We start from the raw sequence: 15,916 nt of genomic DNA, 5'->3' as shown, positions 1-15,916 counted from the left end.
TTTTTCTTCAAAATGGATGAAATTTCTCAAGTGACTTACCTTCTCATTGTCCTGATAATGAAACAAGAAAGTTCAGGGGTAGTTAGGCTTTGTAAACGCAGATTTGGATGAAAGGGCTTTTAGTTACATCAGGAAAAAATAGTCCCTGGAGACAGTTCTGTGGGCTGTGAATGGCAGGAACACAGTATATTCCCTTCACATCTTTTGCTGACTCCCAGTCATCCTATGCCACTGCCAAGGGGTAATGCCAGTGGTGACCTGGCACTGCTCACAGCCAGCAGGGGTTCTCTTCCACCAGCACTTGGCAGCAGAATCAGAAACTGAGATTTGATCCATAATTTCTCATTAAGTTTGCTAAAGATAGACAATGATGAATGTTTAACAATCTAATCGTTAGTGATTATAATCACCAACAGTGGATTTTCAAGGAATTAGGAGTAATTAAGCTCTTATTTATAACTCATTAATATGAAAAACAGTAATTCTATGGATTAAATACTCCCATAGTATCTAATGCAGAGGATTTTGCAGACAGAAATATGTGTTGAACAATCTAGAGTTTGAGATCTCCAAATGAGATCTGACAAAAATACCACCATAGGCAATTACTGCTAAATTTCAGCTGGTTGCTTAGACAAATATATTGCACAGTATCATAACAGTTTACTTAGAATTTAGGCCTCAAGGGAAGCAATCTTTTAAAGGTGAAAGAGAGAAAATAAATACCTTCCCTCAAGCTGCCAATAAACAAAGTCATTTCATAGTGGAGATATCTTAATTTTTAGTCACATTCCCATTAATTCTAGGCATGTTTGTTTTCCAAATTATTTTTTCTGGGAAAATTATGTTCTATCACCAACATCCTCAGTTAAATCAATGTATTAACTAGACTACTTATTTCTCTAAGAAGGTACATAGAAGATTGCAGAAATATACATACTCCTCACAGAGAACATTTTCCAGGGGTGCATCAGTTTTGAATATAAAACTGCTAAGGTTTGATTAGTTATTTTATATTCTTTATAAATCAGAAGGCCAAAGAAGGTGAATGTCATTGTAGATATGTAACCAAAACCTATTAATTATTATTATATATTTAGATTATGAAAGTTGTGCCAAAGTGATGCCATTTCTAGCTCAGGTTAGTTCTACCTGGAAATTCTTGGTTTACTTGCCTAAATGCCTGAACACAGACTGAATTAATTAAGCATGTGAGTTTGGACTCAATTAATTTGCATAACTGGCATTTGGTTGTAGATCCCAGTGTGAATTGAAACTAAGCTAAACTTGTTTTCATCTGTACTAAACTCCCCATAATCCAAAAAGTAACTTACACTACATTTATCTTTTCATGTGCTCGGGTCCCCTCAGCAGAGCTTGACAGCCTTGGTTTCCATCTTTACCCCATTTGCAGAGTTGCCAGCACTGGGACATGACATCCTAGCAATTTTTAAGTGTTTTTTTTTTTTTTTTTTTTCATCTCTCATGACATCATCTGTGATGCAGGGTTCACATTCCCAGGGAGCATAGTCTGTTGGGAAGATTTTGCTTTCCTTAAATTGGACATGTAACTGTTGATGCATTCATTGTGAAATTATTTTCCTTCATATGAGGTTGGTATTTATTTGAAAGAGGTTGAGTTGATTGTTGTTTCATACTTACAGCAATATAATTTCCATGGGACTTTTTTTTGCTAGCTTCCAATAAATTATGAAAGATAGAGCACAACTTTTTTTGTGAAAGTTGATATAATATTTAAAAAGAAAATAAATGAAATATTAAGTCTGCAGTAGTATGCAGCAACTGAGTCATCACATTTGTGGCCTAAACTTTAATATCACATTTTTAATCTAGAAAAGTAAAAAGTAAAAAAATTTCACTGTGGTCAGGTATACTACTTGCTGAGGCTAGTAAGAAATCATAGGATTTCTTAGCTTTTTTAGCTTTCTCTACTTCTCAGCTTGAACTTTTCCTTCACCTTATTTTTCATAACCATATAACTATCTCAGTCTTATGCCAGCCTCTCAGCAAAATAAATTTGGCATTTAAATAACTGCATTGGAAAAAAATTCCACACTAACAATTTTTAATAATCCTAATTAATCATTGATTAGTGCTAGTGACAGCAAAAAAAATTATTTGCTGTTTGTACTCAGCTGAATTAATTTACTTGTAAAATGAATGCAATTAACCACTAAGACTAACAGTTATAATGTATTAATCTCCCATTTCTATGCACTATATCAATAAAAAAGTGTCTGTTTGGTAAGTGATAAGCAAAGAAAACACGGTAGTTTCAGGTGGTAGATGTTTCATTGCATTTATCACCAGTGTGTTGTGGTTTCTTTCAACTACAATAAATAATACATTATTTGGAGAGAAAAGCAATACAAACCTTGGTAGATAAGGCATTTTTTCTTACAGTACCATCTGGGTAGCAGTAAGTGACCATGTAGGACCGACCTCTTTCTTCTTCATGTCTTTCAGCTGCTTTGACAATATTTATAACAACTGTAGTTTCTCTCAAAGCATTCTAGCACTTAACTTACACAACCTATACTCAGCTTTTATCTGTAGAAAAATCTGTGCAGCCTTTGACAATTTCTGCACTTAGAAATGATTTTTCAGCTCTTTACTTCTAGTGCAGTCTCATAGTCAGGTATGCCCTCTGCTTGTGACATACAAACAGCATTTTTGCTTGTTATTCTTTTAGTAGTCAAAATTGAGTATTTTAAAATCAGCATGGAAACCACATGCACTATATCACTGATGCCACATACTGAGCATCATATTCCACCTTCGGGCTTCTGTTTGATATCCCCATCTGTGGATCCAGTGATTGGTGACCCCTTAATTTGCCTCTTTGTATGAAAAGTTCACAATCAACAGGCTGTTTATTGGCCCATAGATGTGACAAGTATATTTAAATGACAAGTATATGTCCCCTTTTTGGATTAAGTGAAGGTGGCCCATTCACCTATGTCAAAATGGATAAGTTGTAAATGTGCGTGATTCACTCTGTCAGCACTCCTCAATGCAAAACAGACTTTGCACGCTACTAAGACTCTTCCCCACTATCCCCTAGGATCTTTGCATAATATTGTTTCATTCCAAGGCATGATCACATGCTTCATAATTATGACCTGTATATTCTGTTCTGCTGTGTGATGTTGCAGTTAAAAAACTGAAAACTCGTAGACTGGAGAGATACCAGGTTGATCACCAGAGTAAACCATAAGCACAGTATAGCAGAAGCCTATTTATTACTTTGTTTCTTCTTTTCCTTGGTGTATATATCATAAAAAAGGACAATATTAAGGAAGGAACAGGAAAAAGAGAGTTCTGCTGGGATTTCAGATGTATAGAAGCCTTTTTAACTGTGGATGGTGTTGATTGGAAGGATGATGTTAGTTGACACCATGAGCTGACCAGAGATGTAGGCAACATTTCCTGTTAAAGAGCAAAGACATGGTGTGTGGTGATGGGTTATATATGCAAAAGTCCTGCTCTGAATGAGACATTTCAGAGTAAACAGATCCAAGATGGTGGTAGGGTTACATCTGACCAGGAGGATGGAGATGTTGCCCACAGGAAATCAAGAAAGAGTATTCAGGCAGGTTAAGAACTCAGGATTAGACCCTTTAAAGTCAACATGACTCAGAGGACTGACGTGAGAAAAAGAGGCTGTGATTTTTACTTTTGTACAAAAGAGGACTAAATTAAAAAGAGAGAGTTATTGCAGAGCTGGAATAGAGGTAGGAGCTAAATCTGTTTTCAGTGGAGGAGATTAGAAGATTTAAAAGGAAAAAGGTGTCTGCTGATGCTCTATCAAGAAAAGTTCTTTCAACTATGACTAAAAAGAGCTTAATCTGAGGACATTTCAACTGATGATTTCAAAGTTCCAGACTATACTAATAGTTTTCTCTCCAAAGGTAGTGATTCTGCCAAACCCTATTTTTCTGTCAATATGTATTTGCTGATACCTCAGTTTTATTTTTTTACATGTCTCAAGACACTGTATGTCTTGAATTGTGTTCCATTCTGAAAAGATCAAAGGCAAAACAATATAACAGGCATATCAATTATTTATTAATCAAGTCATGATGTTGGAGTTGTTGTGATTAAAATGCAGCTATGGCTCAAAAGAGAATGCTGACCTCTGCTCCAGCTTAGCCTGATGAAGAAACTCATATGTCAAAGTTGTTAATTTTTAAATTGTCATTGTTACCAAGACTGCCACAGCAGGTAAAATCCAATAGCATCAGAGATCCTTGAATCACTGATGCATGGCAGAAATGCACAGTGCTGCAGACATCCACATCCTCTAAGTCCTGATGGGTTGTCACATGTTCACAGAACACTCCAGAAGGCTCTGCCTCCCTTCCTGAGAATGTGGTGCTCTTAGAGAAAAGGGAAGTTTATACTTTTTTTGCAGCATTGTGTGGAGCCAGACTGGTGCTGTAGAATCTGTTTAGACTCTTGGCACCGTGGGCCATTGGGGGTTCTGAGCCTTCAATCCTTCATAGTCACTCCATGAACACGCACTGGTTTAAAAGGACACATTTGAATCCATGACAATAAGAGATAAATCAAGAAGTAAGGAAACTTAAGGTTACAAATTGCAGGGATGATCCCACACTCTGCATGCAAAGTTATTGATGGAGCATCCTCCATCATGCTGCAAGAAAGTCCGCTTGGAACATCCGTCAGGATTATAAATAGCTGCATATTCTCAGAAGATACAAAAAGGTTAAAAAGAAAAAGATATTCTGCTTTGTGCTTGCTACTGCTAGCCAAAATATTCATTAACATGGATCATATGGTAGGAGTGAAATTTGTAGCCAGCAGCTGATCCAGGTGGAGTCCATTTCTTACTAGTAGTTCTGAACTGAAACTCCACAAGCATTGAGGAAGCCATGAGGAAGCAGGCAGGAATAATTAGGGAGTCTGTATGTTTAGGGTAAGCATAAGTCTCCTGCTAACGACCCTTATTTCAGCACTGTGCAGGACTTGGCAGCGTCTACAAGCTGCCAAAAATGTGCTAGTGGAGAATGGAAATGATGTTATTCAAAACAGGTTTAAAGAGCATCCTAACATCCCTGTGCATCACCCCCAGCTAAACTTCATTTCAGCACACATTATACAGAGCCAGCAGAGCCAGTGGTGACAGAACAGGAATATAAAGTTTCCTCATGTCTGTAACCTCTTTTCCCATTCTCCTGTGGTGGAGACTGTTGGTTTGGGCTTTATGTCTTCCTAAACAACTTCAGAGTAAAAGCCTTTTGGAAATGAGCACACTTTATGTTCTTCAGAACAAGTGATAACTTCCAGGACATGTGGGATAGTGATGCCATCCTGTCTAACCACTAACACAAGGAACGTGTATCTACAGCTCCAGCTCAGAAAACGTGAGGAAACTTTGCTCAGTTTTGTTAGAGTGTTCTCCTAAGTGAAGATGAATTTTATCACATAACTAAATTTTCATTCAAGAAAGCACTTTGGCTTTCTAGTGTATCTCTGAAACAAAATTCAGATATATTGCTTTGGTATTAAATTTGTTTGGGAGTGGGAACTCCCACTGTTACCCCAAAGCTATGTTTCACTTCTACGGCATTATATTGAAGCAGAAAGATATTTGCAATTCAGTTTTTAAAACTATAATATTTCACTTGAGTTGCATTTATGTGGGGTGAGGAAAAAACCTCTCCAATGTTTTTATTTTATCATTTACATTGCAGTCAGGTTCTCAATAGCTCACTTGGCAATTATTCAGTATTTTATGGTTTGTGCTGTAGTCCTCACTAATAAACACAGACAGGATGGGAGGCCACATACCACACTACGTAGGGATGACCAGAGCCTTGCTCCTGACCTGAGATCTAGCTGGGTGCAGAGGGTAAAAGTCTGCCTCTGCTTTGAATGCTGCGTAGCCTGCTCAGGGGCCATAAAACTCCTTGTTCCTTTTGTTCCTTTCTCCTTTTTCTAGGGCTTCATCCAAGTACTACTGGCTACAGGCTAGCAAAGGAGCACACAGCCCTGCTATGTTGTCTGTCCAACAGCTATGGGAGTTGTTGAAATCCTCCATGAGGGCAAGGACTTCAGAGCATGAGGCTGTCCCTATCTGTGTATAGAGGGCCTCATCTATTTGGTGTTCCTGTAGCAGAACTCCACATTTTTAATGTAAAGCATATGCTTAAATGCCAACAGGATGCCTGGAACAAATTTCTACAGGGAAAAAAAGTGATCAGCCTGAACTGATGTGCAATAGCCTGTATTTGAAGCACAGTGATTTCAAATGCTTTGTCAAATCCCCTGTGTGACTCTGGTGTGTGTTTGATTTAATTACTGCATGTGATAGCCCTAAGGGGAACCATCTGATTTTTTAATGTACTGTATCCATTGCTAAACCTCATGTGAAGGAAACCAGCAGGAAGTATGTGTAGCATGAGAAAGACTAATGTTCCTATTTGTCCTGTATCAATCTCAGGCTGTAACTAATATCAGCCATTCCTCCAAAGGTAAGGGTTCTGAAAGAAGCTTATACAGCCCCTTACTGATGGAAAAAATAGGAGCCTTAAGTTTGGACTCCTGCCTATCACCCCGGCAAATTCAAGTCTTCATTAGAATTGAAATGGGAGGTGTGTGTTGGGGAGCACTCTCCTCTGGAGCAGGCAAACAGGGGCTGCTTCACACTGTCTTTCTGAATCATTGAATTCACCAGAGCTTCTGTTACTGTTTCCATTAAGTGTTAAAACTGTCTTTAAAGAGAAATGTATGTCCTCTTCAGGTTTTCAGTATGTACTCTGCAAGAGACTAAAAACATTCATTAATATCAGTGTCACCTTCTCTCTTTCCATTTAGCCAAAAGCCTACACTGGATTCTCCATCTCTTATGTTTAGGCTGGAGGCTGCTCAGCTCTCCTGCCCTACATTTGCTTTACCTCCTTTTACAGTGGCTCAGAAGAAGAGGGGGACTGTTTCACAAGCATTACTACAAAAAGGATCTCTGAAAATTGTGCTGTTTATATAATTCAGAACAGTACACTGTGTGCCAAAATCCCTTGCCATTCTCTGGGCTCTGGGTTTACTAGTCTGTCCTCATAGACTTGGACTGCTCACAGTCCATCCAAGTAGAGTAATTAACAAATCATTAGTTTGATGACAAAATACTTGCAATTTCATCCTTCTTCTTTTGGATTTCTCTGTGACACAGGCAATTCTTTAGTCCTAGCTTTTGTTATCTATGTTTTGTCCAGTACATCTATCCCTGTCTCAGAGAAACACACAAAGCATTGTGTGTTAACTACTATTAAAATAAACTGAGTAAAGTAAAAGGCAAGCCCAACCATTTAATTTCAGCATCTGTTTCTTCCAGCAGTTTGTAAATCTGTATCCCAGATTATTTGGGCATACTTCTTACCAGTCATAGGAGAAGGATGCATACCTTGGAGCATACCCAGAAGCAACATTTTTCAAGTCTACCTTAAGAATGGGCAGTTCTTAATATAATAAAATAATATAAAGAGATCTAGCATTTCTCATAACTTGAACAGCAAGTACAGTACTTTAATCATCCCCTGGTCTCTTTGTGATAACACGTTATTCCAGTTTACTGCATGGCCTCAAATGAAAGTGGGTCCTGGCCATGGGGTGCCATAGGTCTGGCTGCAACAGATTCCTAATTTTAAGTACACTGACTGACTAATACTTATTGCAGCTTTAACATTTCTTACTTTGAATCTTTGATAAGACACAAATGACCAGCTGATCTCCAGCAATGGCAGGAACTAAGTACTGTTCTTCCCACATTGGCAGCAGAGGAGTTAATCAGGCAGTATCTGAGATGCACACTGGCCCCCAGGATAAAAACAAAGCTAATGGCAAGTGACAACCTGCTCTCCTGCAGCTCCAGCTGCAGAATCCCTATGGCAACTTAGCCAAAATGAAACTGTCCTCACCCACGTGTCTCTGCAATTGCTGGAAGCTTTCTCTGAGTGCCCAAAAAAGCAAGTGAACCAGACAGCAGATATGCTCTCTTGTCACCACAGGGATAAGGTATATCTTCAGCAATTTTTTACAGAGACCATCTTATCCAGATCATCTCTGTAACAAAAACCATGGCTACTTTTCACTCTATTCTTAGCATAAAGAATCCTCACAAAAAATCCTGCAATGCTCAGCGGTGTGTATTCACTGATCTCTGCAACAGCCACAGATCAGCAGTAACCTGGTCTTTTGAATATATTGTTAGCATCACAGACAGCATGAACAGAGACTGAAACAGATGAGTGTACTAAGGACATTTTAATGGTTATTTTAAGTCCTTCTTAATCCAGTCTCTATACTTGAATTTACAGAATCCATGCCACAAGCTTTGTGTTTCAACATCATTACATCATCAGACACTGCTGGAGGGGCCTCAACACACTGAGATTTTTAAAAAATCTGAAAAATCTGAAGAAACCTTCAGAAAATATCAAACAACCTTTGAGCAAGTTACATTCCCCACTAGTAGCAGGGAAGGTAGCAGAATGTTTGTTGCCTGTCAGCTTTTTTTATTACTTTTTATTTCTATATTATCAGTGAATAGAATTTGGCTGAGCACATAAATTAGCATTTACCTGAGTCTGTCTTTGCATTCTCTTAACTCTTGATGTTTTGATTCCTGTATCAATAAAGATCATCTCACTTCTATTTCAGTCTGCTTTCAGCTAAATATGAAAAAACCCTAATAAAGTTTCTCCAAATTTAATTATAAAAACAAAGCAGTCTGTTGAGCAGATTCCTTTTCCTCCTGAATAGATGCCTTTTTACCATGTAGGTGCAAGTTGGGAATACAAAATGGATTTAAACTTGGTTTAATTAAATCCTGTTCCTGTCAATCTGTCTCCTCTTGAATAAATTACATCATAATATTTTTAATCAAGGCAAAGCCAGGGAAGCTCAGCCCACAGTATCCAAAACCCAGCTGTGCCCTGTTTGTTCCTAAACCTGTAGAAGAGCAGTCCATTTGACATTATTAATGGAGGAGGCTTTTGATCACTACTGTGGCACATTTAGTAATTTAAAGCTGTAATACCTGTTGCAACTACAGGAGGTATTCATTATTTACTATTTATCCATGAAACATTTTGAACATTCCTATGGGTCTTGGTCATTGTCTTATTTTTAATATAAATGCATTTTTGGTGATTTTTTGGCCAGGGAAGTAACTGCCTGCCTACCTGCAAGAGAATTTCCAGATTTCCCCATATCAGAAAGGCATGTTGACTGGTGAAATCTTCAAGAGATATATGAAAAGTTGTAAAAAGTCATCCTGGCAGCATTAGGCTGTACAGCCAGCTGGGACTTGGGCTGCAGCAGACTAGTTCATTTGTGCACCAATGCAATAGCATTTTAACCTACAGCTGTTGATCCAGAAACTCTGGATTTGGATGTTTTGAGCCTCACCTTAATTTTCCACTGAAGGACACGCAAGAAACTCAGTATTTCCCTTTTTTTTTTTTTTTTTTTTTTTTTTTTCACTTTATTGAATTCTCAGTCCAGTATATGTCCTGGTTTGCATGGCTCTTAATGGGTCTGATTCATACAGAGCTTGGTTCACGCTCACAGGGCGCAGTCAGCAGCCAGGAAGGGACAATCATCTTCAAATGCCTGATGTCAAAGAAGTTGAACTCTTTAGACCTTTTATTTCCTTTTTTTGTTTTTGCTGGTAGGCCAGAGTATGAAATATGAAAACTTCCCTGTAATCCAGCCTGGAATATTAAGACATAACATTTGTTGATTTTTTTTTTGTCTGTGGAAGAAAAAATGCTATTCAGTCTTTCTTCACTGCAAAGACCTACTCCTGAATGAATCTACTTGTTTCTGAGACTGCTGAGAAGTTGAGACTCCATTGTCTGAGGCTTAAGAAGGCCTCACTAGCATTCAATACACTTTGATGAAAAATATTCAAGAAAAGGATTGTTTAAATTGGAGTCATGTATGTGATGATTTAAGAATATAAGGAAGGTGGGCCTTTGACAGCATGGTAAAATCCTATTAAATCAGCAGAAAATTGTGTAAAAGGGGTTTTCATTCTACTCAAAGTACTTTTGCCTGAAGGCACTGGTCTCTGTTTCCAGTTGCATCAGGCAGTCAAATGGAGATGTAACCTCTGCACACAAGGTTTGTCGCTGTATCTCCTCACCTGCTCTGATGTGGAATTGCTATAATTTTAAACTTGATTTTCTTCTCAAAACTCTTCTCACTATCTGAGTCCAAATGTCTTGGAATGATTAAAATAATAACACACTTCTCCATATTTAATGTTCTATTGCCTCCCAATGGAATAATATACCCCAGGTTTAAAGCAAACTGTCCTTCCATAACCAATATAATAAAACCCAGGTAATTTTTTTATTTTTTACAGCATGACCAAAATCCTCATAGAAGAGACAATGTGATTTATTGGTTGGTATGTGGATCACAGGTCAGGAAATCTGTCTCTGCTCCTCATCTGCCACTCAGCAACTTCACCATGTCGATAGGGGTCAGGCTGATCTGTGTCCAAGAAGAAGCTGCACAGTGACAGTTCAGGTGAGGCTCATCCCCACACACATCCTGCCATGAGAGCTGCACCTGCCCTGGATCAGTGCCATGCTGGCACCGCACAGGGCTGGCTCCAGGCTCAGACCAGAAATATGTTTGCATCTGCCTGAAGAACACATAAAGGGGTATCTGTGCTTCCAGATGTTCTCTCACTATCTGCATGGTCATTTTACATTTTAAGGAGCAGATATTTTTGCATCCAGAATTTTATAATAACACTTGCAGTTAAACTGTGATTTTCTTTGGGATGATCCTATGGAAATTATTCATTTATATGCCAAGTAGTTACTACTAAAAAAACCCAATTCTTATCAGGGTAATAGGGTACAAGCAGTCGAGGGAACTCATTATCATTAATTTACCAGATGAATCTGGAAATGCAGTAGTACATGCTAAACAATGAAAAGATGTTCAGGTGCCTCTCCTAGGGAAATTATTTCTCTTCCCTGTTTTGTTGTTGTTGTTGTTATGTATTGCATAATCAAAGCTGGTGATGTCTATCTCTTCTCCTGAATGATTAGAAACCTTTACAATATGATTTGTCTTTCAACGCTTTCAGGTCCCAAAGCAGTTACATCAGAGAGACTTAGGACTACACCAGTGTGATTTTTTTTTTTTTTCTTTTTAGTAATGAAGTTTTATCACTAGAAACCTAATACTGATGCATATTCTGGATGTGTGAGAGTACCTGATCTACCAGAATCATTATTTCCCTGATGATATTGAAAACAGTCTCAGCAAGAAGATGATGGTGCTACCTAGGTCAGTATGGGTAACACTGTTAAGTTATGAATTCCAGTTTTAGGAAGACCTAAGAAATAGATACAAGTTCCATTTGGAGGGCACCCTGGCTTCTCATTGCTCTGTGCTCTTAATTGTGATGTCTGTACCTGGCTAAGGACAGTTACTGCTCTAAGGGCATCAGTTCTGGATTGCCTACAGCCCTTACATGCAGAGATAATGGCATATGCTTCCATAAAAATGAGAATAAAATAAAGAATAATAAATAAAATTATAATGGTGGTTGAATTGGGTGACAGTTTGTGTTTGTAATTATGCTATCTAAATTTGTTTGGCAAATCATCTCCAAGGCTACATAGTATAGTACAATTTCCCTAAATGGAAAGGAGAACACTGTATCTAGCATAAGTATAAATATGCAACTAAATGCTAGATGAAAACAATTCAAAGTCTTTATTTTTAATTCCTCCTTACATCCTAATGGAAGAAGAAAGAGATGGTAAAACAACAGCAGAGAACAAAAAGAGTATATCTGGCAAGTGGGTCAAGTTTCTTAAAGTAAGATATTTATTTGAAATAATACAAATTAATTTAAAAGAGTTGAGAGTACAAGGGCAAAGAAACAGAAAATCCAGAGCATGGAGAGGAGATGGACTAGTCTTGCCTCCTCTAGAACTGACCCGTATAAATTTATTGGCTTTGGACTTAGTTTTGCAAAACCCTATCTTGGAAAAAAATTGAACTTCTTGCAAGGCATCCAGTCATGGCCCATGATTTACAATTCACAGAGAATTAAGTTCACTTCTTTAGTAACACACATTGGGAGGGGATTTCTGGAAAGAACTGAGTTGGATTGACAATGGGACTGGAGTGGTTTTGTGAGAGAGATGCAGGGATGAGGGGAAGAGTGCCATAATGTGATGTGATTCAGTGCAGGGCTGAATTTTCATTTCTATTAGATTTAGGAATACAAAACAAAATTTCCATGTTTCAGCAGGCAGTTTTAAAACAAACACACACCAAAAAAGACAATGCCACTACTGGTTTGTTTTTGTTTTAGTCCATTTCAACATATAAGCTACTCTTCTGTCTCAGGCTGTTTACACAATTTTGCACCTTTCTGCATGTAATCTTACTATCTCTTATACAAGCAATACATATTCAAGTGTAGAATATTGGTTTCTGTGCTGGCTAAGGATATAAAGCCAAATAGCTTTGAAATATAATAAATAATCATCCATGGTCAATCTATTACAGACAACTGCAGCACAGAAGTCAGTGACTATCTCTCTGTGAGTGGGAGATAATAACTTACTAGGCATTAAGAACCATCCTAAGATGACTTTCAAGCAATAAATACATAGACCAGTTTTTAAGGCACTACGCAACAGTCAGCTATTTCTTCCTTCTCATATGTCAATGTCTTTTCCCTTCTCTCTTTCTTCTCTCAGATCAGGCCTCTGAAAAGATAAGTTGTGTTTATATAGTAATCTGAAGAACCAAGTACAAGAAAGGGCAACATCTTTCTCAGAATTAAATAGCCTGTTCATCAGCAGGACACTGTGCTCATGTGTTAAGACACAGGCCTAGTGTACCTTTTCCTGATGTTTCTCTGGTAATAACAGCTCAAGCTTTCAAACCTTGGGACTTTAAGGAGCATTAGCCTCATGTTGCTTAGAATTATTGCAAATGGGCAAAATTACTTTCATACTTGCCCCCACAAAGAGAAGGAAATAATTTAGAAAAAAATAATGTAGTCTAGAAAGAAAAGGCTCAGCTTCCATGTCATCAGTTCCATGGTACTGAACATGAGGGAGGATCATTTCTGCCGAGGTCACCTGCCATTTGCTTCAATATTTGCAGGTGCTTTGATAGAATTTGATAGGATTTGGGGAGGGCAATGGAGGTCTCTTTGTTAAAGATATATTCCACACATGGCAAAATCTGAACAACTGCTCTGAGCACTTCATTCTGAGCCTTCCATGGGGTCTCTGCCTCTGCTGCACTTGGCTGAATACATTGAATTTGGACTGATTTCAGCAGTTAAATGTCACAGGCCTGTGTCATTACTCATAAACATTGGGTACCAGGGACACAAATGAAGGAGCTGTGGCAAAACCAGGCAGCAGGCTGTAAAAGCTGAATAAATAGCTGATAACAATGGGGAAGACAGGAGAGTAATTTTGACCTTTCCTCTCTAAATGTGTCTTTCAGAGTTACATATTCATAACTTTTAATATTGTTGAAGTGGCAGAAGAGTACAGAACATAAAAAGAGAAGGAAAATCAGAAAGTTATAACAAGAGGAGACATCCTGAGGTTTTGGGATGAATACCCCCACAGTACTTGAGCAGTTGCAGTTTTAGATGTCAGCTCAGTACCAAACATGAGAAATTAATGTGACATACACAGAGCATAAGCACCTCACACAGGTGGGAGGAGGGGCTGTGAGGGTCTAAATGACTGAAGGGATGGCTTCTTCCCATGTCTCCAGTTTGAAGGTACTCTGGCTGCACTTCCAAGAGGCCAGCAGGTTTTATCAAGCCTGTTTCTGGTTCCCAGACTCGTGGCTCCACTCTGACAGGCCTTTTCTGTCAGTATTTTTTCAGCAGAAAATTTCTTTTGTTTAGCAATTTTCCATTTCTAAGCAGGCTTTCTTCCTGGCTGCTTACATCAAGGTTAGTTCCTTGTCTTTTTTCCCATTGCAGTTGTCTGCCAGGTTTGAGTCTTTGTTTGGTTTATGGCTTCTCTCTTGTCCTCTCTCTTGTCCTTATCATCCCATTGACAAGGTCCTAGATTGGATAATCTTACCAAAATTAACCTTACTATATCCAGTATCCTTATCAGTGTGACTGACTCCCATCACTGCCTCATATGTCAGTTGTTGTTTAGATTTGCATCCGTGTGCCTTCTTGCTTGTGATTTTCTCCTCTTTTTATGATTTTTGCATTGGGAAGGCACTTGGCAAAACATCCTTCCTTCCTCTCCTTCCAACTTTCTCCTTCTACATGCCTTTACAATAATAATTGTGATCTTGCTGAGCAATGAGGAACATGCTACCAGCAAAGGGAACCAGTGTAACATCCAACATAGCCTGTACTAATCACAGGACTTTGATCTTGACACAAAATTTCACCAGAAGCCAGCAGAGAGATTTTAAAGGGAATACTATGTTGAAACAACTGAGTGCCCAAAAGACTGTGAGCTGCTGCATCCTCTATCAGCTGCATTCAAGAGATAACACAGTTGGTAACTCCTGCAAACAAAGAATTGCAATTATCCAGCCCTGACAAGTCAAACCAATTCAAAATCCTCCCCTCCTTAGGATGGAACACAACCTGCTGTTATTTCACAGGCAGCACAAAGGGGGCTGGTAATATAATGCATGCATATCTGTTGATCAGTCTGACAATAGTACCAAAGATTAAAAGTGCAAGATGAGATGAATCCCAGGATGGCAGTCACATTCAGCAAATGTCTCCGATATGTGCCTTATTTGAGTTCTCAATGATTCTTGTGTCCAAGGACTGACTTTCTCCTCTTATGTCTCCTTACAGCTTGTCCTCACACAGTTGCTGGTGCAACTTTTGTCCTATCCTAGATCTGTGTCCCTGCTATTGTTTTTTCTCTGTCTTTGATCCTTTTTAACACAAAAAGCTCAAATATGCCATTCACAGACACTGGGATACCTGTCAGACAAGATACCCATTGAAGGTAAATGTAAAAGTAAACTGTTAAGACACCTGCAGCTGTAATCATCAGACAAAAGAGGTTTAACTGATAGAACTGAAGGATACCAAAAAGTGAAGATTCAAACTAACTGTTTTTTTTTTCCTGTCAGCAGTTACATAATGAACATGGAGTGGGACAGGGCACAGTGAAGGAGAGTTAAAACACCCATTTTTCTTTGTATAAAATTAGAACCCCAGATCTACCATACTGTCCATGCTCCCCTCTGCTACAAGAGCCTGTGTGCACCCCCACCATGAACAACACATGATGGCTTCTGCTCTCCACATTGCTTTCTTCAGAAAATTCTGCCTCTGTGGGTGAAGACAGTGTTAATTCAGACTTTAGGAAGCCTGAACTATTGCAGTTAGGTTAAGACAGCAGTGTTAAGGGTTAAGACAGGTTAAGATTGCAGTGTTAAGACAGCAAGGGCAAAAAGGCACCTGCTACCTTTAATTAATCAACATTTCAAATCTATCACATGCCTTGAATTAATTTTGGGCTAAAAAGCAATTATTTTTCATGCACTTAATACAAACCACATGCAGAAATTAGACGTAGCTTTGATTGATTATGATTTTTCTGATCAAAATGGATATTTGTGACATTTTCTAATTTCAGTTCAATAAACTCCAATTTTTTTGTTGACAAAATTGAAGAGCATTCCTTTGGCAATTCCTGTACCACAGAGACCCCACCTAACCTTGTATTTGAATATCATCTCATTGGCACAGTCAAGCCTAGGAAATGCCTCTGCTGCAGTCACTGAGGTGGTTATATGGAACAGAAATGTCCACATTAACTCTGAACTCTCAGGGATGGAGGAGTCTCTGCACACACAGGGACACACATTAATA

Source organism: Lonchura striata, chromosome 1A, assembly GCF_050655825.1.
Source record: "Lonchura striata isolate lonStrDom1 chromosome 1A, ASM5065582v1, whole genome shotgun sequence".
Classification (NCBI taxonomy): domain Eukaryota; kingdom Metazoa; phylum Chordata; class Aves; order Passeriformes; family Estrildidae; genus Lonchura; species Lonchura striata.
Note: the sequence above shows the minus strand (reverse complement) of the source record.